Source organism: Hyla sarda, chromosome 4 (assembly GCF_029499605.1).
Source record: "Hyla sarda isolate aHylSar1 chromosome 4, aHylSar1.hap1, whole genome shotgun sequence".
NCBI classification, from domain to species: domain Eukaryota; kingdom Metazoa; phylum Chordata; class Amphibia; order Anura; family Hylidae; genus Hyla; species Hyla sarda.
This window is the reverse complement of record NC_079192.1, coordinates 387,078,047-387,105,439: the sequence shown is the minus strand read 5'-3', so window position 1 is coordinate 387,105,439 and position 27,393 is coordinate 387,078,047. Positions and strand designations below refer to the sequence as shown.

Sequence of the window (27,393 nt, the reverse complement as noted above, 5' to 3'; positions counted from 1 at the left end):
CTGCTCTGGATGTCGCTCTCCATCGCTGTCACAGTGTCCCCGTCTCTGCTGCCCGTTATACTCGCTCTCAGTCGCCGCCATCACGTCGCTACGCACGCCGCTCCTATTGGATGACGGGACTGCGTGTGCGACGACGTGATGACGACTGAGAGCGCCGGCCATGCAGGGGATCCCGGCATGGAGCAGACACCGAGGAGGCAGGTAAGGTCCCTCCCGGTGTTCGGGGCGCCGCAATTTCACCGCAGCGGTCCCGAACAGCCCAACTGAGCAGCTGGGTTAGTGTCACTTTCCCTTCAGACGCGGCGGTGGGCTTTGATCGTCGCATCTGAAGGGTTAATACAGGGCATCACTGTGATCGGTGATGTCCTGTATTAGCTGCGTATCTCAGCTGTTGATGGCCACAGGGACCGCCGCGGTATTAGCCGTATAAGACGCACCAACTCCCCCCCCCCCCCCCACCACCACAGTTTTGGGGAAGAAAAAGTGAGTCTTATACAGTGAAAAATACGGTATATGAATCTGAATTAGTCACAATTACAAATAAAATAATAAAATACATATAGTCAATTCATTGCATTGCACTCTAAAATATCAGTCACAGCCGGAAATACACTACAGGTAAGAACAAGGTAACCATAACATAAACAAAAAATAGATCCCAGATGGTATTAAGTAATAACCTAACAGTTCATAAGATAGTAGTCTGTAGTCAGAATTATCTCTAGATAAAGTGCATGGTGCATCTTAAATCAAGAACTTATAGGTATAATACTAAGCATAGGTCCCGGAGTCTTACAAGTGTACAGTTCTTACCAGTACGTGTATAAGCCCCAACATGTGTTTCACTCGGACTGTGGAGCTTCCTCAGGGGGCGTGGCTAACTCTTAGTTTCCTGCCCTCTTTTATGCATCCCATAGGTATCTGTTATTTGATTTATTTCAGAATTTAAATTTTTTGTTAATTATCTTTTTTCATAAAGTATATATTCATTTTTTTATGAATATTTTTTATTATACATATCTGAAATTTTATTCACTGTCCTTATCACCGGTGATCTTGATTTTTTTTTTTTAATCTTTGTGTTACACATTTTATGATTTTTTTTTTGCTTTCTTTCTTTCTTTTACATGGTAAGTATCACATTTACATGTTTGCACATTTTGTTCACTGGGTAGCATGATTTGGCACTTTTTTTTTTTAGTTTACTTACCGTACTTTAGCATAATCACCCATGTAAAATACTGTATGGTTTGTTATTGTTTTGGAATTGTCCACTATGTGCTTGCGCTAGATAATTGTGAAGCTGTCGTGGATCATGTGACGTGCGATCATATGATCGCATGTCATGCGATTCGGCCACTGTGCGGTTTTACACACATGACCTGCATGTTACTTGTAAACTGGGGAGGATGTGATAACATCAGACCATGTGACTTGATCACATGACCGCTATACGGGCGTGCTTACGGCCCGGTAGCAGGACACACTGTGGGGAGGAAATGACGATTCCCCCACAGTTGAGGTATAATGGAGAGGGATGATAAGCATGTGAGGATTGGTTCATTATGGACAGTGATATGGTATGCATGTTCTGATTGGATGGGAAGTGAAATAAAAGAGGGCAGGAAACCCAGAGTTAGCCACACACCCTGAGGAAGCTCCATAGTCCGAAACACATGTTGGGGTTTGTACACATACTGGTAAGACCTGTACACTTGTAATAGACTCCGGGACCTTTGCTTAGTGTTATACCTAGAAGTTCTTGATTTAAGATTCAGTATGCACTTTATCTAGAGATAATTCTGACTACAGTATAAAAGGTTACAGTATGAGGAGAGATCATGGTATTATAGACTAAAGTGGACCTGTCACTACGAATTAACTTATGATGAACTATTACTTTAGAGCTCTACTCCGTTCTGCTCATTTTGTCTTTGAAAAGTATTTTATTCCCTTCCAATTCAACTTACTCCATTTTATCATTCAGCTGTAGGCTTACTGTGATGGCGGCAACAAGTTGGCATCAGCAGTGGTCATGGGGTAGGGTATTCGATGGTATGTTCTGCTGTCTGGTTTATTGTTTGAGGATCTATTCACACGTACAGTATTCTGTGCAGATCTGATGCGCAGGATTTCAAGCTGTGTTCAGTCATTTAGTTTATATTGAAATCTGCAGAAAAAAAATCCTGCGCATCAAATCTGTGTAGAATATTGTACGTGTGAATAGACCATTAATGAGTTATCCAGGAGTAAAAGAGCAGCTAAATTCTTTAAAAAAAAATCTTCCACTCCTTTATTTGTGTGGTATTAAAATTAGGCTCCATTAACTTTAAAGGAACTGAGCTACAGTACCACACGCAACCTGAGGACAAGTGTAAGGCCGGCAAGTAGACAGCTCTCACCTCCCACTGGACACAGGTTTGCGTCCAGCACTCAATGTCCGTTGCAATATGGTTTATTGGCATAAAAGCATAATCATGAACAGAACAGAGCGTAAGCCTATACGTTTCGGGTAACAAGACCCTTAGTCATGGCATGACTAAGGGTCTTGTTACCCGAAACCCATAGGCTTTTGCTCTGTTCTGTTCATGATTATGCTTTTATGCCAATAAACCATATTGCAACAGACATTGAGTGCTGGACGTTCTACCTTGTTTGAGGACAAGTGTGGTATATTTTTATACAGCTCTGTTGTTCTAATCCTGGTATAACCCCTTTAGACAAAGGATAGGGAATAAGATGTCTGATCACGGGGTCCCGCCGCTGGGACCTCCATGTTATCTGTGCAGTAGAGTGCTGGCGACGGAGGTAGTTACGTCAATGCCAGGCCCCTTTTGAGATCACGTCATGCCCCTCAATGAAAGCCTATATACAGGGGTCGTGGCGGCCGTCACACCCCCTCCCATAGACTTGCATTGAGGGGGGCATGGCGTAACATCACGAGGGATGTGGCATTGACGGCACAACCCCTGCCATCCGTTCGGAACAAAATGTTCCAAATGCTGGGGCAGTGGAGTACCCCTTTTAAAAGCTGCTTAAAAATTATAACTCCTCTTCCTGCCATGATGGAACCTATATGAACATTAAACAGGTTGTCCAGACAATAGAAAGGAGCTAATTTCTTTATAAAAAAAAAAACAGCACCACGACTGTCTTAAAGTTGTGTGTGGTATTACAATTTGACTCCATTCACTTCAATGGAACCGAGCTGCAATTTCACACAACCTGAGGATAGGGGTGGTGCTGTTTTTAGAAGAAATCAATTGTTTTTTAAAATGGTGGATAATAATTTTGTGCCCAATTAACATGTTGGAGTATTTGGCCCTGATGTTGCTGACCAAGCATTTTTTGGGGAGATTTCTGTGCCCAGGGTAATACCTTAAAGACTCCTATTTTATGGTGGCACCTCTCTACTGGTTATCTGTTACTTTGTGGTGGTTCAACTATTGGGGGAATCGATACCTTCCAACATGCCCTGACAACTGCAGGCTTGTTTAGGATTCATTTTTACCCAACAGATGGACAGGTTCCATACCGTCTATGTAATTTGCATTTAGACAATGTGCACATGGCCATATCTTGGCTCCATAAAACACAAAACAATGGGGGCTCAGCAAACGAGTTACTTGGGGTGCTATAATGTACATACCACATATATGTCAACAAGAAAACATTTATTTATTTTTATTTATTTTTTAAATCTTGGAGCACAACGAGTGTGTTAAAATGTATATGGGTGTTGTCAAGAGATGAATTATTATCTAATAAAATAAAAGGAAGCTAAATCTAAGTAATGGTTGGAATGATGCCTCGCTTGTCATTTTTTAGATGAGTGTATGCTCTCTTTTTGATACTGACTGGTCTTTAAAATGCACACGTTCCCACTTTTATTTGATTTAGAGCTTCCTGGGGAAGCCAAATGCATTACCCATAATTCATGGCTACTGCGAAAATATCATAACCTATCTGTAAATATCACATTGTAGAGACCTCTTACAACACGAGAGGTAAATTGTTAGTCTGTTGTTTGCTAGAGGCATGCTGAATTATTTATAAGCCCCTATAATTTACAGCACCGGCCTTTTTTAAGTCATCAGTTGACAAAGCACATTTCTAGGAAGTAGCGGTGTCTGAAAGTGGTCGTGGATTTTAACACCATTTTGGGATGCAAGTGATAGGATGTAAAAATATGCAATCTTTTTATAATAGCATTGGCTTAATAGCATTGGCTCTAAGGAATGCTAGTTGTATGAATTAAAGGCTTTCTAAACCTAGAAATAATTAAAAAGAACCTGTGTGGATTGCAATTTGTTCCCTAGAGGTACCTGAGGAAGAAGCTGGACCGGCATTGAAACGCGTTGTATGCTACAATCATTGCTGCTGGTTTTTATCCTTTTAGGATGTTTTTTATGGTAACATTTAAAATAATATTTATGGAAGTATTTGGTAGTGTCCTCATTTATCTCAATGTTTCAGCTTATATATCGGACGTTGGTGGCTTTTAAGTGGCTATCCAACACTTAAGAACTTATCCCTTATACACAGGATAGGTGATAAGTGTCTGATCACGCTGAGTGGATCCAAACTCTGGGACCCCCCATGATCTCCAGAACGAGGCCTAAGTCTTTGCACGGAAGGGAGCGGTAGACTGCACAAACTGCCGGTGCTCCATGAATACCAAGAAGAAAATGGAGGTACGCCAAAGTGAGCGTGAAAAAAAAACAGACAAATTTTTATTGAGGCCTTGTGACATATAAATAAAAACATGTAAAAAGAAGGAATAGACATGAAATACGGCGGCATCACTGGGACTGCTACATGGATCATAGAATCAGTTTATAGCCATATACTTTAAATGAAAATCATATTTTAAATGGAAACAGAGAAAAGAGGTGCTGTTCCTAGATTTTTTTTTTCTAATGAAGAAAAGGGTCCAGCTCTCAGAGGAAAGAGCCAAATCCCAAAAATTTTATTGAAGCCTAAAAATATAAAAATCCATAATGACCCCGTAAACAACTAACGGGTTTTGAACACAATGATGTTAGTCATAGTCTCAGCCTATGGTTAATAAAATTGTATTCAAAACCCATTAGTTGTCTAAGGGGTCACTATGAATTTTAAAATCTGTAGGCTTCAGTAACATTGAACCTTTCATTTAAGGGCTGGACCCCTTTCCTCATTTGGTTTGCTCAGAGGCAGATATCTATATGAACTGCAGGTGTGGGGAGCTGTGATTTGACTTTGTCCTTTTTTCCCATCCATAAACAAATCAATATAAATGTGTGTTCTAACATTTTGCATGCAGATGAAACCACAACTACATGTGGTGGTCAATGGCTGTGTGATGTTGTAAGACCATATTCTAAGACTGTGTTCACACATGGTATTTGGTCAGTATTTTTGCCATGACCAGAAATGGGGATCAACACAGACAACAGTCAAAATGAAATATAGTTTTTCAGAACCACTTCTGGATTTGGCTAGAAATACTGACCAAAATACTGTGTGTGAGCCCAGCTATAGATGTTTCATCCTGTATAGAGTGTAAACGTTTGTAAATGAAGTTTGGTTATGAAAAAGGGTTCCTATGTGGATTGGCATTTATTTCCAATTTTTTATTTATGACCATATTGTCACGATGCCGGCTGGCAGGTAGTGGATCCTCTGTGCCAGAGAGGGATTGGCGTGGACCGTGCTAGTGGACCGGTTCTAAGCCACTACTGGTTTTCACCAGAGCCCGCCGCAAAGCGGGATGGTCTTGCTGCGGCGGTAGTGACCAGGTCGTATCCACTAGCAACGGCTCACCTCTCTGGCTGCTGAAGATAGGCGCGGTACAAGGGAGTAGGCAAAAGCAAGGTCGGACGTAGCAGAAGGTCGGGGCAGGCAGCAAGGATCGTAGTCAGGGGCAACGGCAGAAGGTCTGGAAACACAGGCAAGGAACACACAAGGAACGCTTTCACTGGCACTAAGGCAACAAGATCCGGCAAGGGAGTGCAGGGGAAGTGAGGTGATATAGGGAAGTGCACAGGTGAACACACTAATTGGAACCACTGCGCCAATCAGCGGCGCAGTGGCCCTTTAAATCGCAGAGACCCGGCGCGCGCGCGCCCTAGGGAGCGGGGCCGCGCGCGCCGGGACAGAACAGACGGAGAGCGAGTCAGGTAGGGGAGCCGGGGTGCGCATCGCGAGCGGGCGCTACCCGCATCGCGAATCGCATCCCGGCTGGCAGCGGAATCGCAGCGCCCCGGGTCAGAGGACGTGACCGGAGCGCTGCCGCGGGGAGAGTGAAGCGAGCGCTCCGGGGAGGAGCGGGGACCCGGAGCGCTCGGCGTAACAGTACCCCCCCCTTGGGTCTCCCCCTCTTCTTAGAGCCTGAGAACCTGAGGAGCAGACTTTTGTCTAGGATGTTGTCCTCAGGTTCCCAGGATCTCTCTTCAGGACCACAACCCTCCCAGTCCACTAAAAAAAAATTTTCCCTCTGACCTTTTTGGCAGCTAAAATTTCTTTGACCGAGAAGATGTCCGAGGAGCCGGAAACAGGAGTGGGAGGAACAGATTTGGGAGAAAAACGGTTGAGGATGAGTGGTTTGAGAAGAGAGACGTGAAAGGCATTAGGGATACGAAGAGAGGGAGGAAGAAGAAGTTTATAAGAGACAGGATTAATTTGACACAAAATTTTGAAAGGACCAAGATAGCGTGGTCCCAACTTGTAGCTAGGGACACGGAAGCGGACATATTTAGCGGAGAGCCATACCTTGTCTCCAGGGGAAAAAACGGGGGGAGCTCTTCTTTTCTTATCCGCGAACTTCTTCATGCGTGATGAAGCCTGTAAGAGAGAATTTTGGGTCTCTCTCCATATGATGGAAAGGTCACGAGAAATTTCATCCACAGCGGGCAGACCAGAGGGCAAGGGAGTAGGGAGGGGGGGAAGAGGGTGACGGCCGTACACCACGAAAAATGGGGATTTGGAGGAAGACTCAGAGACCCTGAAGTTATACGAGAATTCGGCCCATGGGAGGAGATCTGCCCAGTCATCCTGGCGGGAGGAAACAAAATGTCGCAAATAATCACCCAAGATCTGGTTAATCCTTTCTACTTGTCCATTGGACTGGGGATGATATGCAGAAGAAAAATTTAATTTAATCTTGAGTTGTTTACAGAGAGCCCTCCAGAATTTAGACACGAATTGGACGCCTCTATCCGAGACAATCTGCGTAGGCAACCCGTGAAGACGAAAAATGTGTACAAAAAATTGTTTAGCCAACTGAGGCGCAGAAGGAAGACCAGGAAGAGGGATGAAATGTGCCATTTTGGAGAATCGATCAACGACCACCCAAATAACAGTGTTGCCACGGGAAGGGGGTAAATCAGTAATAAAATCCATACCAATCAGAGACCAAGGCTGTTCGGGGACAGGCAGAGGATGAAGAAAACCAGCGGGCTTCTGGCGAGGAGTCTTATCCCGGGCACAGATAGTGCAGGCTCGTACAAAGTCCACAACATCCGTCTCCAGAGTCGGCCACCAATAGAAGCGGGAGATGAGTTGCACAGATTTCTTGATACCCGCATGACCTGCGAGATGGGAGGAGTGACCCCATTTGAGGATTCCGAGGCGTTGGCGAGGAGAAACAAAGGTCTTTCCTGGAGGAGTCTGCCTGATGGAGGCAGGAGAAGTGGAGATCAGGCAGTCAGGTGGAATGATGTGTTGCGGAGAGAGTTCAACTTCTGAGGCATCCGAGGAACGAGAGAGAGCATCGGCCCTAATGTTCTTATCGGCAGGACGAAAGTGAATCTCAAAATTAAATCGGGCAAAGAACAGAGACCACCGGGCCTGGCGAGGATTCAGCCGTTGGGCAGACTGGAGGTAGGAGAGGTTCTTGTGGTCGGTGTAGATAATAACAGGAGAACTTGATCCCTCCAGCAGATGCCTCCATTCCTCAAGTGCTAATTTAATGGCTAGAAGCTCTCGATCCCCGATGGAGTAGTTCCTCTCCGCTGGAGAGAAGGTCCTAGAGAAAAAACCACAAGTGACAGCATGCCCGGAAGAATTTTTTTGTAGAAGAACAGCTCCAGCTCCCACTGAGGAGGCATCAACCTCCAATAGGAAGGGTTTGGAAGGGTCAGGTCTGGAGAGGACGGGAGCCGAAGAAAAGGCAGACTTGAGTCGTTTAAAGGCGTCTTCTGCTTGAGGAGGCCAGGACTTGGGATCAGCATTTTTTTTGGTTAAAGCCACGATAGGAGCCACAATGGTAGAAAAATGTGGAATAAATTGCCTGTAATAATTGGCGAACCCCAAAAAGCGTTGGATAGCACGGAGTCCGGAGGGGCGTGGCCAATCTAAGACGGCAGAGAGTTTGTCTGGATCCATCTGTAGTCCCTGGCCAGAGACCAAATATCCTAGAAAAGGAAGAGATTGGCATTCAAACAGACATTTCTCAATTTTGGCATAGAGTTGGTTGTCACGAAGTCTCTGAAGAACCATACGGACATGCTGGCGGTGTTCTTCTAGATTGGCAGAAAAAATTAGGATATCGTCCAGATATACAACAACACAGGAGTATAACAGATCACGAAAAATTTCATTGACAAAGTCTTGGAAGACGGCAGGGGCGTTGCACAGTCCAAAGGGCATGACCAGATACTCAAAGTGTCCATCTCTGGTGTTAAATGCCGTTTTCCACTCGTCCCCCTCTCTGATGCGGATGAGGTTATAGGCGCCTCTTAAGTCCAATTTAGTGAAGATGTGGGCACCTTGGAGGCGATCAAAGAGTTCAGAGATGAGGGGTAAGGGGTAGCGGTTCTTAACCGTGATTTTATTAAGACCGCGGTAGTCAATGCAAGGACGTAGGGAGCCATCTTTTTTGGACACAAAGAAAAATCCGGCTCCGGCAGGAGAGGAGGATTTACGGATAAAGCCCTTTTTTAGATTCTCCTGGACGTATTCGGACATGGCAAGAGTCTCTGGGGCAGAGAGAGGATAAATTCTGCCCCGGGGTGGAGTAGTGCCCGGGAGGAGGTCGATAGGGCAATCATAAGGCCTGTGAGGAGGTAGAGTCTCAGCTTGTTTTTTGCAGAAAACATCCGCGAAGTCCATATAGGCCTTAGGGAGACCGGTTACTGGAGGAACCACAGAGTTACGGCAAGGGTTACTGGGAACCGGTTTTAGACAGTTCTTGGAACAAGAGGACCCCCAACTCTTGATCTCCCCAGTGGACCAATCCAGGGTAGGGGAATGAAGTTGAAGCCAGGGAAGTCCAAGGAGAATTTCCGAGGTGCAATTGGGGAGGACCAAAAGTTCAATCGTCTCATGATGAGATCCGATGCTCATAAGAAGGGGCTCCGTGCGGAAACGTATGGTACAGTCCAATCTTTCATTATTTACACAATTGATGTAGAGGGGTCTGGCGAGACTGGTCACCGGGATGTTGAACCTGTTGACGAGAGAGGCCAAAATAAAATTTCCTGCAGATCCAGAGTCCAAGAAGGCCACTGTAGAGAAGGAGAAGGCAGAGGCAGACATCCGCACAGGCACAGTAAGACGTGGAGAAGCAGAGTAGACATCAAGGACTGTCTCACCTTTGTGCGGAGTCAGCGTACGTCTTTCCAGGCGGGGAGGACTGATAGGACAATCTCTCAGGAAGTGTTCGGTACTAGCACAGTACAGGCAGAGGTTCTCCATACGGCGTCGTGTCCTCTCTTGAGGTGTCAGGCGAGACCGGTCGACCTGCATAGCCTCCACGGCGGGAGGCACAGGAACAGATTGCAGGGGACCAGAGGAGAGAGGAGCCGAGGAGAAGAAACGCCTCGTGCGAACAGAGTCCATATCTTGGCGGAGTTCCTGACGCCTTTCGGAAAAACGCATGTCAATGCGAGTGGCTAGGTGAATAAGTTCATGTAGATTAGCAGGAATTTCTCGTGCGGCCAGAACATCTTTAATGTTGCTGGATAGGCCTTTTTTGAAGGTCGCGCAGAGGGCCTCATTATTCCAGGACAATTCTGAAGCAAGAGTACGGAATTGTACGGCATACTCGCCAACGGAAGAATTACCCTGGACCAGGTTCAACAGGGCAGTCTCAGCAGAAGAGGCTCGGGCAGGTTCCTCAAAGACACTTCGGATTTCCGAGAAGAAGGAGTGTACAGAGGCAGTGACGGGGTCATTGCGGTCCCAGAGCGGTGTGGCCCATGACAGGGCTTTTCCGGACAGAAGGCTGACTACGAAAGCCACCTTAGACCTTTCAGTGGGAAACAGGTCCGACATCATCTCCAGATGCAGGGAACATTGGGAAAGAAAGCCACGGCAAAACTTAGAGTCCCCATCAAATTTATCCGGCAAGGATAAGCGTATCCCAGGAGCGGCCACTCGCTGCGGAGGAGGTGCAGGAGCTGGCGGAGGAGATGACTGCTGAAGCTGTGGTAGTAACTGTTGTAGCATAACGGTCAGTTGAGACAGCTGTTGGCCTTGTTGCGCTATCTGTTGTGACTGCTGGGCGACCACCGTGGTGAGGTCAGCGACAACTGGCAGAGGAACTTCAGCGGGATCCATGGCCGGATCTACTGTCACGATGCCGGCTGGCAGGTAGTGGATCCTCTGTGCCAGAGAGGGATTGGCGTGGACCGTGCTAGTGGACCGGTTCTAAGCCACTACTGGTTTTCACCAGAGCCCGCCGCAAAGCGGGATGGTCTTGCTGCGGCGGTAGTGACCAGGTCGTATCCACTAGCAACGGCTCACCTCTCTGGCTGCTGAAGATAGGCGCGGTACAAGGGAGTAGGCAAAAGCAAGGTCGGACGTAGCAGAAGGTCGGGGCAGGCAGCAAGGATCGTAGTCAGGGGCAACGGCAGAAGGTCTGGAAACACAGGCAAGGAACACACAAGGAACGCTTTCACTGGCACTAAGGCAACAAGATCCGGCAAGGGAGTGCAGGGGAAGTGAGGTGATATAGGGAAGTGCACAGGTGAACACACTAATTGGAACCACTGCGCCAATCAGCGGCGCAGTGGCCCTTTAAATCGCAGAGACCCGGCGCGCGCGCGCCCTAGGGAGCGGGGCCGCGCGCGCCGGGACAGAACAGACGGAGAGCGAGTCAGGTAGGGGAGCCGGGGTGCGCATCGCGAGCGGGCGCTACCCGCATCGCGAATCGCATCCCGGCTGGCAGCGGAATCGCAGCGCCCCGGGTCAGAGGACGTGACCGGAGCGCTGCCGCGGGGAGAGTGAAGCGAGCGCTCCGGGGAGGAGCGGGGACCCGGAGCGCTCGGCGTAACACATATCCTATAAACGTCTGGAATAGGGAAGGATTCAGCCTATGTATTATGTATTTTTTTTCCAAGTGATAGAATAAATGAAATCACCTGTTTGTAAAGCAATTGCCCATTATTCCCTATGTTACTGTGAGGCCAACAATGCCCTATAGCTTTTTCCTAATGTTGACTTCTGTAAAGCGGGAGTTGTGTGGGCGTGAAATGAGCCGGGGACCTCTTATGCAACAACATTTTCTAATATAGAGTCAACAGTTTAGGGTCATGGAGAGGTTTTATCTACTAGGTTATGCTACATAGTGACCGATTTTGTACATACTTACTGCAGACTCTATTGTATGGCTTTGATGTATTGCAGGAAAAAGAATTAGTTGAACTTGGTTTGGTGTGATAAGAAAAAAAAAAAGAAAAAAAAGAGAGAGAGAAAAATCCAAGTTTTCTGCCTTTCTGAGCCTCAGGAGAGGGAAATACAATTAACCTGTTCATCGAACACCGCCTTTCTACTTTCATGTCTGATATCACTATCTCCTCTTCTACAGTCTTATCTCTTCTCCCACAAACTTATCACAGTCCTGTTCTCTTCTGTCATGCCCACTATCCTGTTGCTTTGTATTCCACGCGTCGTCTTCCTAAACGCCCCTCATTTCCTGCTAATATTTGTAATTCTTCACGTTGCAGCCCAGGCCAACGTGTCCACCATCTCTCTCCCGACTCTCCTCAATGTATGGCTCGGCTCGGCTGCGACTGTCAAAATCTCACTTTGATAGAAATTGCCCTGCCAATGACTCTTTCTGCGGAATCTAATGATCCTTATCTGACGCTACATTTTAATTACATTGGAAATTGCATGGAGGGAAGCGGTGAATGAAACGCCAAGAGGTCAGCTTGAGCCGGGGCTGGATTTGGCAGGTTCTAGTGGAAACAGAATGGTGTGGCTTAAGATTTTTCTTGCGTTTGGATTCTACATTAACTGTTTAGTGGCCTTCGCTACCTAAGTAAGGAACTTTTATAATTAGGCATTATAGTGTTAACTTTCATTTTCTTATCATTTTTTTTCTACAGTAGGTATGGATCATTTTTATTTTGTGGTAAAAGATTTACTGGTACTGTCTAATACTTACATGGCATAATTGATTCCTGATTCAAACCATGTCCTTTTTCCTACCAAGACATGCTCCTTTTCTGTTGAACCTCATACAACATTCCTTTGCCAAACAGGTAGCAAAAGGAAGCATTCACAGTACGTTTTGCAACTCCGTGGCATGAATACATCGGGAAAACCTCAAAATCGGCTGCCAACGTATCCGTGCTTAGATCACCATTCACAGACCCCATTTAATTAAGTGACCGACTGTATATGACTTTTGGCCAAAAGCTGGATACGGTCATAAAATGACTCGAATAGAGTCACTAGGTGACTCTGTTCGGTCATTGGATTAAATGGGGTCCTTACCAATCAAAGCACAAAACATGATGTGAATGCTTCCTAAAACACATTCCTGTGGTGCAAGGCATGCGTGTTTGTTTTTGACAGTAGTAAGTCTGCCTCGGTATGTCCACCTACTGGAGATTTATGATGGTTTTCCCATTTATTCTTTCATAAATGTTATATCAGTTATTAATTTAATAGTCTATAGATCTGTATAGAAGATTGTGCAAAACGATGTGAAAAAAGCATTATGTAAGCAACAATCCACTCTAGTCAAAGTCTGTTTCAGTTTACGGGGTTATTGGGGTGTAAGTGTGAAATAAATGTCCAACTGGGAAAAAGTTCCATTTACCAGTAATTGGGTGGTGCCGTTCAACTCCCCCAGCCCCCACCTTCTAAGTTGTCGTCAGCCAATCACTAACCCCACTCATCACTGCCGAGCTGGTCAGGTTTTGTAAGGTGGGGGCGGGTTTACTGGGGAAAGTCAGGCCATGTCCTGTGGCTAGGGGATGAGTTTTTAATAACTGGATAACCCCTTTAGCATTGGCAACCCCCCCCCCCCCCCAATTCCTTTAATAGAAATCCTTGAGTCCCATGACTTGTAATGATAAAAAGACACAGGATAAACAACAACAAAAATAAAAAAATAAACTCCATAACTAAATCCCACTATTTTTGAAAAAAAAAAAGTCTATTTTCTTTTCAGATAAAAAAATAAATAAAAAAAGCCAAAAGTTGCATGGAAACGTAGCCTAAAAGTACCAGTCAAAAATCTGATCACACAAAGTCTGGGAACAAAGTTCAATAACGTTAACCCATCAAGACATTTTATTTTTACACATCGCTGGGATGGATGCAACAGATTTCAATTAGTTGGAAACTGATTTAATCTTCTCGGGGATATATGTGTGTTTATTGCCAGCTTAAAGCATCGGCAGTATGGAACAGATTTCTACCGCAGCTTTCCAACTTCCTCCTTCTGCACAGTCGGTAGGAATTAAGCATGAAAGATGTAAACTATCACGAGCGCGGGGAACGTAGACGTGGGTTAAATATAGGTAGCCTGCGTAGAGTGTGTTATGTTGGTTACGTGAGACGATCTTGTGTGGTAGTTTTTGCACATGGCAATCATACATTTCCTCTCTTCTTATAGGTAGGTGGTGAGGTTCCGTGGGAGTTTGACCCTTCCGGTAATGAAGTAATCAATACAGGGAGCAGAGTATAAATATCCAGGCTGTTTAATCATCTCGCCCTGCTATGCGCCATGCTGTGAGTTCACCAGCTCCTGCCTGGCACAGCTAGCATCCTACATTCCCAATTATAGAAGAAAATCAAGGCCTCAAAGAAAATTGATAGAAAGGATGAAGCTCTGCTCCTGCTGGTTTCCGGGCTCCTTCTCTGCCTATACCCAGCACTTATGAATTCCATTCCATTTCCTTTAGACTTGTAGTTTTCCTTCCTGTATTTATTTGCTGAATTTCTTCAATAACCATCGTGGTATCATAGTTATTTTTCTTTTTCGCTATAAGGTGTCATCTTGAAGAACGTCTATCACAGGCTTAGGCCCATACTTTTAGGTTAAGGACTAGATCCTGATGAGATTTGCTGAAATTTAACACCGATTCATATGCTCTTAAAAAATGCAGATTAATCATGACAATGATTTTAACTGTATGAGGGCACCCCAACTACTAAATAGAAAGTCTGGCAGGTCCCTCAAGTAGCATTGCCAGGCTGTTCCTGCATGCCCTTGGAGACCAAGATCAGCTCTGTAGTGAGGGTCCGCGGGCTGTATTCCTTGGGCTCAGTCCTTGGTACATTGTTACCTAAATGTAGCCACCATTCACAGAATAGTGGATATGTGTCAGATCGCGAGGGGTTCTGACCGCAATGTAGCCCTGGGTGTTTGTGATGAATGACGTGTTTAGTCACTCTAGTGGAGCGCTCCCATAGAGAATGAATGAAGTGGCAGCAAAGACCCAGGGCCAGGAGTGCGATTATAGAGGGTGCAGAGGCAGCAGTCACACCAGGGCCCTGTAAGCTAAGAGACCCTATATCACCTATGCCCCATAAAAAAATCCAAGTATTATATATGGAAAATATTAGACATGGGGCTCTGTTATAAATTTTGTATTGGGGCCCAGATGCTACAAATTATGTTTCTTCCAAGGGCCCCATTCTAGGGATTGCAGGAGGGCATTTTTATTTATTTATACATTTTTTTCTAGCTTTCTCCTTCATATGTTCAGTCTTGAGCTGGTTAAAATAAACAGCAAGTTTATTATTTCCACAACTTTACTCAGGAAATCTATTTATGAATTACATTGGGGTGACTTCTTGGTCTCTTTGCAGTGCGCCCTGTGTCTTATGATGTTTACCATATTGTTCCTGTATATATTCTGTATATCTGGACAGCAGGTCTGAGAATGAGCAGAACCAATCAGAAATGCAGGCTAATGACTAATTACTCACAATTGCCTTATAAATAAATATTAACGAACAGCAGCGCCCTCCTGTAAGCGCTCGGCCCGTGACCCTATGATTACATCCTGTGACCAAGTGGTGGCCACGAGCTGATTTGCGATTCTCTCTGGGAAGACATCCAGTGTAGCGTAACCAATCACAGGTATCTTCCTCCAGCAAGTCAAAAGCTTAATAGTATTTGGTTACCAGTGATGCATGCAGAATTTCATCAGTCTCTCACACAGCTGGCAGAATCAGTATTCAGAAAAGAGACTTTTATTTTCCTTGAAACACTTCTTGTTTTTTCTCTTTTTTTTGAGGATTGATCGTCATGTACAGTAGCATTCATTGGAGTAAATATGTAAAATAATTCTAGTTCACCCACGGAGGCTTTAACCTTTCAACACCAAGATTAGTTCAATGTCAGACTATGCAAGCAACCAACACTTTTTGGACTTTTGAGTGTTCCACAAAACATCCAGGGAAAATAGATTAAGTGGGAGTGTCCATGACCGCAACAGTCAGCTGATCACCGGTCCCACCTCATCGCCGCAACTTTTTCATATCACGTTAATTCTAACCATAAGGGTGATATAAAGTTAGACAGGGTAGTTTAAACCTTAAAGGGATACTCCGCCCCTAGACATTTTATCCCCTATCCAAAGGATAGGGGATACAATGCCTGATCGCAGGGGTCCTGCCATCTTTACTACGGTACCCCAGTCATCTGGGGCACGGAGCGAACTTCACTCCATGCTGGATGACTAACGATGCGGCGCCGGAGGCTTGTGACCTCACGATCACGCCCAACCTCTTAATGCTAGTCTATAGGAGGGGACGTGGTGTGACATTATGAGGGGGCATGGCATGACATCAAGAGGGGGTGTGGCCATGACATCACGAGCCTCCAGCGCCGCAGCCAGCATTGTAAACAAATGCCAGGTGCTGCAGGAAGATCACGGGGGTCCCAGCAGCGGGATCCCTGCAATCAGACATCTTATCCCCTATCCATTGGATAGGAACTCTAAGGGTGGAGAACCCCTTTAAACAGCATTCTAATAGGCTTTGTGTTTTTAAGATATTTGCTGTCTGTATACGAAAGCATTCTTGCTTGCATCCTGAAAAAGAAAGTTTGTACAGTTGAGCTTTGAATTTGCACCACTTGTATCCGCTCTAGTAAGGGTATGTTCACACTGCCAAATTGCTAGGCAGAATCCGTGAGTCCTATCAGCACAGTCCTATTGACTTCAATAGGATTTCCTCTGCTGTGTGCACACTAAGGAACCTGGACTATGGAACATCTGACTTGGATTGGAATTCTGCCAGAAGATTGAACATGTTAAATCTTTTGACAGAATCCGCCAGAGATGTTTCGTTTGTCAATTATGTTATAGGTGCAGATTCTGGATCCCTTCTGCTCCATTTACCATGGGGCAGGAAGACCTCGGATCCACAGAAATTTAGTGAAGAACTACCCTAAATATTCTTTGAAATAAACAGTCTGGACTCCAAGCAGATATATTTTTGTGGCGGTAGGGACCACTCAGACAAAATGCTGTCCCCATTTGTGGAAATGCATTTCCGTAGATTCAGTGGAGTCTGGGATTGGAATTACCATAGTGGAATTTTCTGCCACAGAAATTCTGCAGTATGCGTGTCACTGCAGAATCCCATTGAAGACCATGAGAGGCTTTTGCATCAGAGTCTCCGCAGGAATATCTTTGGGTAGAAATTCTGTAATGTTCAAAGGGTCCTAGGCCTTGTAAAGATTCGTAAAAAGAAACCACTTTCTCCAGATATTTTTAAAATGGCAAAGAATAGGGTGAAACAGTATCAGAAAATGGTTGGACTTTTTGAGGTTCATGCACATTAAATCAGAAATTTACTTCAAAACCCTAGAAAGAACTTGATTTTGCCGGCGAAACGATGAGCTAAGAATAGAATTGATCTCTGAATCCATTAGTTGTCTGATTTGCATTCGGCTCATTTTTATTCATGCATGTAAAGCTTGTATAAACTCCCGTCCATGTTGTTTGTCTGTGCAGTGTATATTAGGGAAGCTAATGGCCTAGGAGGTATATGGCGGTGTCGGATTCTGCCTTATATAGGTTGCTCTGATCTAATTATTTCATTGTGTGTTCTTCGCACATACTGTGAGGGAATTGTGCGGGTGAGAACAGAGGGAGATGAAAGGAGGCAAAGGCTACGATGTCAAGAAAAAAGAAACACAAAATATATTCTGTAAAAAATTTCTCCTATCTATATTGGGTCTTAAAGTGATCCTCCAGGCAAAAGCTAAATTATGGTGGTTCGCCCCTTTTAAAATCTTGGCTAGTTTATTTTCTATTATATCTCTTATAACATTGAAAACAGTTTTTTTTTTTTTTTTCAGTTTTTTTTTTTGTGACACAAGCGCCAAATCTCTTGCATAAACTCACAGAATGAAATTTAGGCTGCCTGCAACCACCACTAGAGGGATCTTGGTGAATACAGTTATAATGTGGAGTTCAAGCACCCAGTGGTAACTGTGGGATGTGGAGGTCCCCTGTTCTATTCCAATGGAGTAACTGGAAAAAAAAGAGAAAAAACCTGAATGGTGGTGGACCTTGAGGACTGGGTTGGGGACCACTGTTTAAAAGGATAGGTTTACCAATTCAAATATATATTATAAAAAGTCTTAGAATAGCTTAGAAAGGCTGGCTGGCCGGCCCACTGGGTCCCTGCTGATCTCCACTTCCTGGTTTTGCCATGACACACAGGAAAGGCCCTCTTAGTTAATCGCTAGCTACAGCGGTAATACCCCTCAGCCATTTGATAAGTGGACACTTCTTTTGCGTTGAGATGGGACCTGGAAGTGATGATCAGTGGGGACCTTATCGGTGTCCCTTTAGTGATACTTCCTTCAGCCTGATGGTACTATCGGACATTGGAGGAAGAGCCATGGAATGCTATTTCCTCCAGTCCTCCTTATGTGTAGTAGAGTGTTCCTCAGCCAGGGTTCCTTCAGCCGTTGATCTCCATTTTCCGGTCCCTGTCTTATAAGGAAATGCCTGCTCAGCCAGTTCCAAGCTAACATGGCCTACCTCTGCAGCTATTGCTTGGCAAAGCAGGCATTTCCTATGTTTCGAGTCAGGGCCAGGAAGTGGTTATGAGCAGGGATCAGGTAGCATTGGTATGGCAGTGGCAAACAATTTGACTGGGAAAGCATATTTTATTTTAAAACAAATTGCCCTTCTAAGCTATTTGCAGTACTTGACTAACCAGTTGGATTTGCACGTAGTCAGTCAACTTAGTACAGGAAAAGCATGTGAGCCCCTCTTTCAGTCGCTGTTCATCCTTTTAATGGAATATATGTCTGAATAGAAAAAAAATGTATTTTGAGTATTACTGTTGTGCCATGTTGTGTTTTTTTTTTGTTAATTTTTGCTACACCGAGACAAATATTAGTTACGAAGGATTATTTAATAGGCTGTGACATATACATATCCCCTATACAGTGGTACTCTAGCTATTGCAAAATAGGTTGATTACGTTTGGGGGTAGGAGCCTTCCATAAAGCATGATATTATTGCAGGACGTTGAGCGTTTCAGCTCGCATGCAGATGTTTGAAGCTAATCTAGTGTTGCTGTTTATGCTATTGATGTGTAAATTGCCGGCTTCTATTTTACATGCGGGAAGGGGCTTTTTCGGGACGCTACGGCTGGTGACAAATGATATACTGCGAGTTTTCATTAAAGATGCACAATTAATAGCTTGTCATAGCAATAAACCTGTCGTACATAGGTTAAGTAATTATATATGCATGCGTATACGTAAAAAGGCGCCTAAGCAGCTTAAAAGGAAAAGGGGGATCGGCCGGAGAGGAACCTTCTTAATTAGGGAGGAAGGAGGTAATTGCCCTTCACGGAGGAAAAGCTTCAAACAAATAATTTTTAATCAACAAAACCAAATTAATTAGAAGCGGAGGATCACTCCCTCCTGATTAGGATTCCGAGCAGCCGCCGCTCCGGAACATATCAAAGGCTGTTTGTTCTGCAGCTTGTTTTGGCTGCAACACTGATTTGCATGGGGATCATGACCCTCTCTGCTCTACGCCAGCTTTTGGCCAGTGGGTGCTGTGTGTGCAGACCTGGCCTCCCCCTCTTTCTTTCATTTACGGACACGTTGCACCTTTGCTGTGCTTACTGTTCTTCCTTCATCAGCATCTTCCTCCTGCAGTGTATCTGACCCATGAGTCTCCATCGTGCTATGTGTGGTCATTTGAATATACAGAAGCTATTAGCTACATTTAACGCCTGCCTGGTAAATTTGGCTGTAGAGAAATATTTATATTTATTTCTTTATATTTTTTTATTGACAGTTCTTTGTTTACATTTCTTTATTTATTGATATTTATTTATTTACTTTATTGTACATATGTATTCTCACTTTCGAAATGAAAAGGTTCCGCTGTAGCTAATGCTTTTATTGCAGTATGCTATGTAGATATGGAACATAATGTGTGGGATGAATTAAATTAATGCAGATGCTACATGATGACTAGCTAATGTAGTATGTATGGCCATTTCCAGGGGGACGTTGCGATTACAGATATTTGTATGCAATCTGAATTGGCAATAATAGTTACTTTTATAGAAGTCTAAGGACAGAATTAAGGGGGGGGGGGGTCTTTATGTGCTTTGGAAATTGCACAATACGAGTTCTGATTGACTATATAGCAGATCAGTAGTCTTCAGACTGTGGCCCTTTAGATGCTGCAAAACTACAACTCTCCCAGCATGGCCGGACAGCAGCTGACTATATAATAGTTCAGTGGTCGCCAGACTGTGGCCCTCCAGTTGTTGCCAAACTACAACTTCAAGCATGGCCACACAGCCATTGACTATATACTAGTTCAGTGGTCTGCAAACAGTGGTCTTTCAGATGTTGCAAAACTACAACTCCCAGCATACCCGGACATCCTCTTTGGCCCATGCAGACCTATGCTGTCTATGCGGGTTTGAGTCTGCCGGTGTGGGCATGCTCTGGATTCTACTGGTTTGGGCGTGCTCTGGAGTCCTCAGATAGGTGTGGGCGTGCTCTGGAGTCCTCAGGTGTGGGCGTGCTCTGGAGTCCTCAGGTGTGGGCGTGCTCTGGAGTCCTCAGGTGTGGGCGTGCTCTGGAGTCCTCAGGTGTGGGCGTGCTCTGGAGTCCTCAGGTGTGGGCGTGCTCTGGAGTCCTCAGGTGTGGGCGTGCTCTGGAGTCCTCAGGTGTGGGCGTGCTCTGGAGTCCTCAGGTGTGGGCGTGCTCTGGAGTCCTCAGGTGTGGGCGTGCTCTGGAGTCCTCAGGTGTGGGCGTGCTCTGGAGTCCTCAGGTGTGGGCGTGCTCTGGAGTCCTCAGGTGTGGGCGTGCTCTGGAGTCCTCAGGTGTGGGCGTGCTCTGGAGTCCTCAGGTGTGGGCGTGCTCTGGAGTCCTCAGGTGTGGGCGTGCTCTGGAGTCCTCAGCTGTGGGCCTGCTCTGGAGTCCTCAGATAGGTGCGGGTGCGCTCTGGAGTCCTCGGATAGGTACGGGTATGCTCTGGAGTCCTCGGATAGGTGTGGGCATGCTCTGGAGTCCTCGGATAGGTGTGGGCATGCTCTGGAGTCCTCGGATAGGTGTGGGCATGCTCTGGAGTCCTCAGATAGGTGTGGGCGTGCTCTGGAGTCCTCAGGTGTGGGCGTGCTCTGGAGTCCTCAGGTGTGGGCGTGCTCTGGAGTCCTCAGGTGTGGGCGTGCTCTGGAGTCCTCAGATAGGTGTGGGCTTCAGAGTACTCTTCCTCTGTTTACACCACAGTATTTATTAACAGAAGACTCCCCTCAACCCACCCACAGCTTTCTCCCTATGAAACTCAAATTCGCTCAAACACTCAAATATTCCAATGTAGCAGAGTCCCATTTCTGTCATTGACATTCCATTGCACAGTGCACATGATGGAATTTTAGCCACTCATGTTCCACCACCAAAAGGATGATCTTCCTCAGTCTTTCAATAGAATCTGCATGATATAAATTGCCTTCTTTGGGGACAGCAATGTCCATGCGGTACTGGTGCCAATTATTCATTCAGCGCCGGCCACCCCCAGAATCTCAATACTTGGCAATGTGGAGGCAGGATTATCCTGCAGCTCATTAATATAACTACAGGCACAGACAACACCAAGGGCATAGCTATAGGGGGTGCAGAGGTAGCAATTGCATTGGGGCCTAGTGTCTAAGGGGGTCCTAAGGCACATCTGCCCCATAAGAGACCAGTATTATAATTGGCACATGGGGCCCTGTGGCAGATTTTATATCAGGGCCCAGAAACTACAAGTTACGCCTCTGCTTGGCAACTCCTTGGTAAACTGTGATTTTCCGTAAACTAGTGCATGTTGACAAGTAACACACCACCATAATCATGGTGTCTGACACAACTTTATGCTATTCTCTAGAAACTAGGATTTGTAGCTCATTTTTCATTTATATGGTTACCATGTATGACAACCAGTCAAGAAGCTGCCATTGTCAGAATTTTCTCCAAACATTTATATATATATATATATATATATATATATATATATATATATATATATTAAAAATTCCAAGAAATAAAGAGAAGTTAACATTCTACAAGCAATGGGTAGAGAGGGTGCGATGTAGGGCAAAAGTTATTACCCTAGGGGCAAATGGCATTAACCCTTTGTGTTCGTGATACCAGGGTGTGGCTATCCTCTACACCACCCGAGGTATGGCCGCTGGTTCCTGGGCTAAGTGCGGGGCAAATCACTCCGATGCAAAGTTACGGAACAATGGCAGCTTTACTGAGGCAGACAGATGGAATAATCTTTACAGCTCAGTTAGGCTCAAGGAGATGACCAGTGACTTAGGAGAATTGCGGGCTCGCGTGGACTTGGACTGAATTATGGAGACCCACGCTGACTTTAGCAGACTTGAATGACTTTACTATGAGTGACTAGACGTCACCCCTGTGGTTGCTTACCAGGCTTTGATGTTCATCTGAAGGGGCACTTGATGATTTGAAGCATGGCTGCGTGGTTAGACCTAAGTCTCTCTCAGAACACCAGACAATCAGGTCTTGACTGTGTACTGCTCTTCAGACTCATCTGACTGAACTAACTCCTCCCTCTGTTTATAAGGGAGCAATTTGGAGGTGTCCTATAGGTTACCACACAAGTCACCTGGTCACTGACGCCTTCCTTGGTTACATGACTTGGTAACAACATTTAAAGGCATATGAACATTAGAAAGTCAGATTAATAAATAACACAGATCACTTAACCATTTAGGGCACATATAATGAAGGTGGACTCGGGGCTCTGAAATAGAGTCCGCCACATAGGACATAAAGAATACAGGAGAGCAACTCCTGTACTGGGCCACCACAAATGAAAAAAGGCACCAAAGGGAGAGAAATACAATGCACAAATATATGTGCAAAATGAATAAACCGTAGATACAGTGAAAAGTCATTTCTTCTGATATCAGCTATGTTGCCATTGTAGATTGGCATAGTCCGGGACACAATAATACAGTATTTACACCAGTGTTTCCCAACCGAGGTGCCTCCAACTATTGCAGAATACAAAATATTGTAGTTTTGTAATGGCTGGCGATAGATGGGTATGAGAGGTTTGTTATGGGGATTTGCTCCTACTCTGGACAGTTCCTAAGACAGACAGGGGTGTCAGCAGAGAACACTGTTGTCAGACAGAAAATAATAACTCGACTTCAGCAGCTAAGTACTGGAAGGATTAAGATTTTTTTAATAGAAGTAATTTACAAATATGTATAACTTTCTGGAGCCAGTTGATATGATTTTTTATTTTTATTTTTTTAACTGGAATACCCCTTTAAAATTTTAGAAACTGAAGATTTTTATGAAGGGTTGCAATTGGGCATGAACAATTCCTAAAGGTCACCTGCCATTTTAACCCTTGGATGTTGTCACATGACAGCGGTTTGTAGCCAATTTCTTAGACAGGCATTTGTACATCTAGGGTTCCTCTACGCGCTCCCCATTATACAGTACAAGGCCCCTCTCACTAGTCTGCACATATTCAGATGTACAGTTGTATAAATCTGAATAAATCTTTTTTCTCCATTTTCTTCTATTCTTTCCCCAGCTCAGTAGTCGCACTACATTATGTCTGACAGCGGCGGTGATTAAATGTTATAATTTACTTTAGCGCTGTGTAGGGTTATACATTTCAAAAGAGATCATTAAATCTGAAAGGAAGAGAAACAAGCAGGTATCTGGGAAATTGGGTCGTTTTTCTGCATATTTATAGCCCCCTTCTATTCTGTTTGAATGTAAACTAAGGAGAAGTTTGGGTCCAATTTGAAATTATTATTCTGCTTTTAATAATACAGGACTCGGCTGTAGGAATCGGTAGTGTCAAACTTTTCATCCAAAGTCTATTAAGGAATGTTGCGATAAAGCGGCGGTAATTTAAATGCACAGATGTAGTCTATAAATATTCACGATGTTAAGGCGAAGTCTGGAAATCTGGAGAAGTCACACAAAACTTTTTTTTTTTTTTAACCAATCGGCTTTATTGTTCTTCTTTTACAAAACAATGTCAAGTGTTAGAGACCATTAACTGTTTCTAAGCCCCGAGAAATCTTAGCCTAACAAAGTCCTCTTGCTGCTAATGAAAGTGACAGTTCATATGTCTTAATTGAGACTCTTAGTCGTGAATTAAAGAACATCTGTTTCATGCCTTACAGGCGGTACTTTTTATTTATTTATTTTCCCTTCTCTTTTCTTAATGTACATTTTTTTCTATAGAATGTATTCCCTGTTTGATGCCTGGATAAGGTCATCCTTCTCATAGGCTCAATGGAAAAATATTTGTGATGTTCACATCTGCATTGAAGGCTACGTCACACATAAGCAGAAGCAAACTTAGCTGGCCGATCCACTGCTCGATGGACACTAATCGAGTGCAACATTATATTGCCTTAAATGGGCTCTTTTGGGTTTCCTTCTGGTCATTTTGATGGGTTTTAACTGGACAAAAATACAGCATGCAATACAATTTGTTCCATGTTATATACGAAATCTGAGAAGCCCTGAACACAGCCTCCAACGCATATTTAAACTTAGCCGTATGTGTATGGTAGCCTCCCAATCCTCCCCACAATGGCAAATGTCGGGGGATAGAAAGAGGAAGGTAGTTGGTTTTTAACATGTCTGGTCCTTTTATCCTGAAGGGAGATTAGGCACTGCTTACATCACCTCTTCCAATATGGAATACATGCATTCTTGGCTGAGCCAAGTGTTTCCTTTGTATGGAGGGGATCAGAAGAACCAGCTATCTACCCTGTGTGGCCAGTCTTAAAGGGAAACTGTTATCATGCTGCCTGAGCCAAGAATCATTATGGTATTCCCCGGTGGCTTCTCCTTGCAACCCTCAGCCTAGGTTGATAATTTCTCCCTTTATCCAAATAGGAAGAAGGGCAGGAAGGAGCTTTCGGGGTTCAAAACAATGACTTGTGGTCTTGGCAGCCTAAAAGTGATGACAGGTTTCCTTCTTATGTGTACATTTGCCACAAGCAGATTATCAATACATCTCGGCAAGTTTATCTGGATCTTCTTATGATTTGCAGATATCTGATGTTTATGGACAATTATTATTTATTTATTTTTTGCTTAAATTAGGGTAACTTTCTTCTCCTTCCTGGGCATCTTGGCTTCGGTCAAGATGCCATCAGTATTTGGCTCCTTGGCTGATACCTTGGTTAATGCCTAGGTTGAAGCCAGGAGCATTTTCGGCCCCTTAGTAGCTTCGGTGAAAAGGGGCATCAAACCTGGATCCTTGCAGGTGCCTTTTGGCCTGGAGGTGAAGGGTAGGTTTGTTGGGGGGCCTCTCTCCTGTTGGAGAAGGACATAGCGATAGACCGCATCCTTTTTGCACTTTTTTTTAGTGTGACACGTTTGCACTTTTTCTTGCACTTTGGGTGATGGAGAGCACTTGCCTCGGCAAAAAAGAAAATAAATAGCTTTCTTCCCCTTCATTTAGTCCGAAGGGTCTATAGGTGACATTGTGATATCATGACACGTCAGGCCAAAATTTTACAATTGTGTATCAAAGTCTTAATATAAAAACTCTTAAAGGAAAACGGTCACCCGCTCACCCACACTAAACCTAATACACCGGGTTATAGTACGACTGAACAGGAGACCAAAGCAGGCTTTCTGAATAATGTTCCTGCAGTCCGGCGCCCGGTCCTCTTCTGTCTTCTCTGAATTGCACGCTGGAGGCGGGGCTGCCGGCTGGATTTGAATATTCATGGTCACTGGTCATGTGAGCGCTTGTGCCTACTGAGCGCTCAAGTGACCAGCGACCATGAATATTCAAATCCCTCCAGCTTATTCCTCCTTCTATGGATAGGAACATCAATATTGGAGTACACTTTTAACTTTAAAGGGCGGTGCTGACAAGTAACATATAGGGCATAGCATGAGGATTTGTCAAAATGTCAGATTTTTGGAGGGATTGGAGAATGAAGGCAGAAGGGAGATCCACCTCGGCTGTGGTTAACTTGTGTGAGTGACGAGCAGAATTGCCACTTTATTCCTCCCCTTTTTTATTGAGTTTAGAGTAGTTACAGGGGACATGTGGGGGGTTTATCAGACTTGGCAAGTGTGCTATACACAACCAATAAAACATCTATGCAAGTTCATGCTGCAATGTAGTGTTTATAGAAAATAATGCCCTAACGCAGTTAATCCCTTGTCATGCTCTGGTGTAGCAATGGATTAGGTCTGTAAAGAGTTACATTCCGGTTCTGAAAACAACATATCGGTATGTTTTGCAGGGTGGGGGTGGCGGGCCAGGCCTGCTGCTGCTTCATTCCAAATCCATTAATTGTTGGGATTTATTGAGCTGAAAGCTCAGCCTTAAACATGGAGAACAAGTGCTTCTATTTTAAGCACGCTGATAGAGAACCTCCAAGAGCTTGGGATGCTAACACCCCATAATCCTCAGCAACAAAAGCTGCTCTGTTTTCTGTTTTTTTTTCTTCTTTTTTTTTTTCGGAAAACATACTAATGGGAAGAGGCGAAGGTGCAAAGCGAGACACTTTTTCCTTCTTCCTCTGAGAAGCCCACATACTGTCAATACACTGAAGTAGAGATTAGTCATGGTGGGGACTGTGTTAATCATTCCTGTGTCGAGCAGCCTATTAACATAAGGTGTGGGAAGCTGCAGATATTACGTACATAAGACTACCCACTGCTTACAAGTGTTGTATGCCCCCTTGCATCCTCCAGATTACAGCTACATTTAGTTTCCTGACACCCTCCTAATCCACTACTGCAAAATCCCACTTTCTATCGGAGAAAGGAGAAGTGAATCTTTTGCTGATGGTTGCTACCTCCCACCGACAAATCTTTAGAAACACTTGTTCCTACAAGGCAGCTATAATTGAAGCTAAAGGCTTTCAGAAAAGCACATACTGTCCTACCATGGACAGTTACTGAATGTGAGATGAAGCCCTGCCAATGTCAATGACTAGTGACTGCATGCAAAAATTTTAAGTCATAACATCTCTGCCCACCACTACTGACTAGCTACAAATCTGGCACAGTTCTATACCCAGCGGCAGTCAACAACCCCGGTAGTTGATGATGTTAATCCTGACCAATTCCCCTCAACTACATCTGTGCTTACTGACTAGTTAAATGATTAACATATGACCTGTAAGTGAACCACACCAGTCAATGTACAGGAAATGGCTCATAGGAAAGCAACCTGAAAACGTGGACTTCTAATGTATTCTGATGAGCAAAAACAAACAAGGTTTTAGTGATGCATCAACAAGCAAGATAAGGGTGGTGGGGCTCAGACTGGAAATGGAACCCATTAATGTAGGTTGGTCTATGTGGATAATCTTAAAACACAAAAAAAAGCTATGTGAGTCTCTTGTTCTCAGTTTCTTACCTGTTTATTAGGCATTCACATCTTTTGTGCTTGTGTTTTGCACGAACTGATGATTTGATCAATAGAAACGTCTTGCGTCATTGAGTAACCATGGTAAACACTCACAATCTATGAATATAATCTAATCTTGGCCCAAATGGTATTATAGACTTTAAATGTGTCACCGATATGGTATCACATTGAGTTCATATGCCTCCAGTATTTGTATAGGTTTCCTCAAGCAAAAAAAAAAAAAAAAACATGCTGATGTGGTAGCTGATTTCTTATGGTGTGGGACCTATTGTGT

The 27,393-nt window shown here is 44.4% G+C and overlaps 1 protein-coding gene across 7 annotated transcripts in view; it reads left to right on the top strand.

Moving 5' to 3' along the window:
- PCDH1 (protocadherin 1) overlaps positions 1–27,393 on the top strand; it is a 242,701-nt gene that overhangs the window by 120,455 nt on the left and 94,853 nt on the right. The window lies entirely within an intron of this gene.